The 3,246-nt window shown below is 36.3% G+C and overlaps 1 pseudogene; it reads left to right on the top strand.

The window, feature by feature from the left end:
- The first annotated feature begins 2,049 nt into the window (after window positions 1-2,049).
- LOC134243527 (uncharacterized) lies at window positions 2,050-2,945 on the top strand (annotated as a pseudogene).
- The last annotated feature ends 301 nt before the right edge of the window (window positions 2,946-3,246 follow it).

The raw sequence follows: 3,246 nt of genomic DNA, 5'->3' as shown, positions 1-3,246 counted from the left end.
AGCCAAACAAACCAAGCAGTTGGATAACGAGGAAGAAAGTGAATGAGTTTAATGCACCTCAAATTCTTATGTTTAAGTCATAATTACCAACAATAAAATTGTAATAACAACTCATATTTATATTAAAGTGAAAGAATTGATTATTAAATCCGAGTTTCATGAGTAAGTAGTCATAAAAATCCAACATAGAATATCTCCCGTTTAAACGGTCCCGTTTCGTTTACTGCTATCCGTTTAAACGTTTACAAAATTCAGTAAACGTTTCACCCTTATGTAGAACCGTGACTGGGTTAGGTAGTTTATAGTTTTGGTTATGTTGAACCGTGACTGGGTTAGGTAGTTTAAACTTGGTGATGTTGAACCGTGACTGGGTTAAGTAGTTTAGAGACTCGGTTATGTTGAACCGTGACTGGGTTAGGTAGTTTACAGACTCATTATGTAGAACCGTGACGGGGTGAGGTAGTTTATAGACTTGGATTTGTTGAACCGTGACTGAGTTAGTTAGTATATAGACTCGGTTATGTAGAACCGTCAACTAGGTTGGGTCGTTTATAGACTTGGTTATGTTGAACCGTGACTGGGTTAGGTGGTTTATAGACTCGGTCATGTTGAACCGTGACTGGGTTAGGTAGTTTACAGATGTAGTGATGTAGGACCGTGACTGGGTTAGGTAGTTTATAGACTTGGTTATGTTGAACCGTGACTGGGTTAGGTGGTTTAGAGACTTGGTCATGTTGAACCGTGACTGGGTTAGGTGGTTTAGAGACTTGGTCATGTTGAACCGTGACTGGGTTAGGTAGTTAAGAGACTAGGTGATGTAGAACCGTGACTGGGTTAGGTAGTTTATAGACTTGGTTATGTAGAAGAGTGACTGGGTTAGGTAGTTTACAGACTTGGTGATGTAGAACCGTGACTGGGTTAAGTAGTTTAGTGACTTGGTTATGTTGAACCGTGACTGGTAAAGGTAGTTTACAAACTTGGTTATGTAGAACCGTGACTGGGTTAGGTAGTTTATAGACTCGGTTTTGTAGAACCGTGACTGGGTTAGGTAGTTTAGTGACTTGGATTTGTTGAACCGTGACTGGGTTAGGTAGTTTATAGACTTGGTTATGTAGAACTGTGACTGGGTTAGGTTCTTTATAGACTTGGTCATGTTGAACCGTGACTGGGTTAGGTGGTTTAGAGACTTGGTCATGTTGAACCATGACTGGGTTAGGTAGTTTACAGATGTAGTGATGTAGGACCGTGACTTGGTTAGGTAGTTTATAGACTTGGTTATGTAGAACCGTGAATGGGTTAGGTTCTTTAAAGACTTGGTCATGTTAAACCATGACTGGGTTACGTTGTTTATAGACTTTATGTGGAACCATGACTAGGTTAGGTTGTTTATCAAGTTGAGCTTTGGCAAAACTTGAAGAAAATTGGTATTTATATATATACATATTATAAATTGATTTCTCGTATGCTAAAATATAACTCGACTTTCAGTAATTAATTTTTATAGATTTTTTTTGAATTTTCAGTACATAAAATACCTTGATCAAGGTATTTTAATACCTTGATAAAGCTATATAGCTTTATCAAGCTATATACCTTTATCGGGTATTGTGCTGGACCTGGTGTGTTTACACCGCATATTCAATCACTATTTCAAAACATATCTCTATGTTTACTTCGTTCATACCTATTTTCTTCATCCTTTTCATGCAGCTGTTGTGAAGAAAAAGGTCGTAGTTGAAAACAAAGCAGCATACCGGAATTCCTTCCATAAAATACGTGGCCGCGTCAGTCAATGATATGAAGAATAACAATCGGGTTCGGCGTTCAAGAAAGTTATAGATGTGAAACCAATCCGGGAATAGATTTTCCCGGAATCCAAGACTGGTTATGTTATAGACTCTCTGTCCTTACCTGATCAATGGGAGATAACATTAAAACTTCACCTCCGCTTTCAAACTGACTTGTCATACCTCCGAATAAGATCATAAAAAGGCATGGCGACCGAAATAGAAGACAAACCTTTTGAAAAAGACGATTATTCTGCCAAAGACGAAAACTATTTTAACTCCTTCCGTGCAACCCAGAGCTGACAGATTTGGCTACTTTAGTCATGAGAAGAAGAAGCTACATGTAATCAAAGCTGTGCTTATGGATGCGTCACCTGTATTTAGAAAAATGTTCACCGACGACTTTAAAGAAAAGAATGCAGCAGAAGTCCATCTTCCTGGAAAGGAATATTCCATATTCGTTTTGTTTCTGAGATGTATTTTCCCGAGAGAACATGTTTACTCTTTCAGGTAGATGATTTTTTTTATTTATCAAAAAACGTAATTTTTCGATCATAAAAAAGAATAAACCTCTTTTTTATTTTTCAGAGAGAAGTTTTCGAAGATCTTTTGCCGCTAAGCTCACGGTTCGATGTTAAGTGCATTATTAAGAGAGTGTGAAACATGGCTACTAACTGAACTTGAGTTTAAGAAAGCGAAAGTAGAAAACCATTATGTAAATGTAGAAAATGACGTCGAATACCTAACGAAGTGCCTTTACTATGGCAGTGAGTACTGCTTTGAGAGAATTGTATCTTAAAGCTTTCCAATTAATGATTCACATAAGCTTACCAGATATAAAACGAATCAATTCTACCAGAAACTTCCTGAGAAAAATAAACGAGAACCTATTGAAGCACGGCTTACTAAGATTGAAGAAATGGGAACATTATTAAACACCACTAACTCATTTGGTTCATCCGGATTGTTTGGTCAACAAACTAAAGTATCAACGACTTCTGAACAAACTGTCTTTCAGTGTTCAGCTAATTTATTCATTTAAGAACATATTATTATTACTCGTTATCAACACAAACCAAATACAAGTATTGTGCCTCTCTCAGCTGCACTTTTATTAAAGCTCTGCGTGTGGATCAAAATTGAATCCCGTATACACTGTACAAGAAACGTGATTCAATAAAATTCATGTATTTAGTTGATTATGATGGTTGTTGTAAGATTCAATTTCAATTCGAAGGATTTTTTTTTAAATAAAACACTCCAGAATGTAACTTTTGAAATAAATACCAGAGATTATATATCTCTTTGTAATACATGTATCATCATCGATTATTTCTCGAAGTTTTTATTATTCATTCCGTTTCCTGTTCTGTTTGTTGTTATTTCTGTTAACTATTCTGTTTCTTGTTTAAGTTTTTGCAATACATCTGATCTTATCGATCAGCAGATCAGCCCAATT

This window comes from Saccostrea cucullata, unplaced genomic scaffold (assembly GCF_032062105.1).
Source record: "Saccostrea cucullata isolate Sc308-1 unplaced genomic scaffold, CSIRO_AGI_Scuc_v1 ctg21477, whole genome shotgun sequence".
Taxonomy (NCBI): Eukaryota; Metazoa; Mollusca; class Bivalvia; order Ostreida; family Ostreidae; genus Saccostrea; species Saccostrea cuccullata.
Note: the sequence above shows the minus strand (reverse complement) of the source record. Positions and strands in the feature narration are given on the sequence as shown.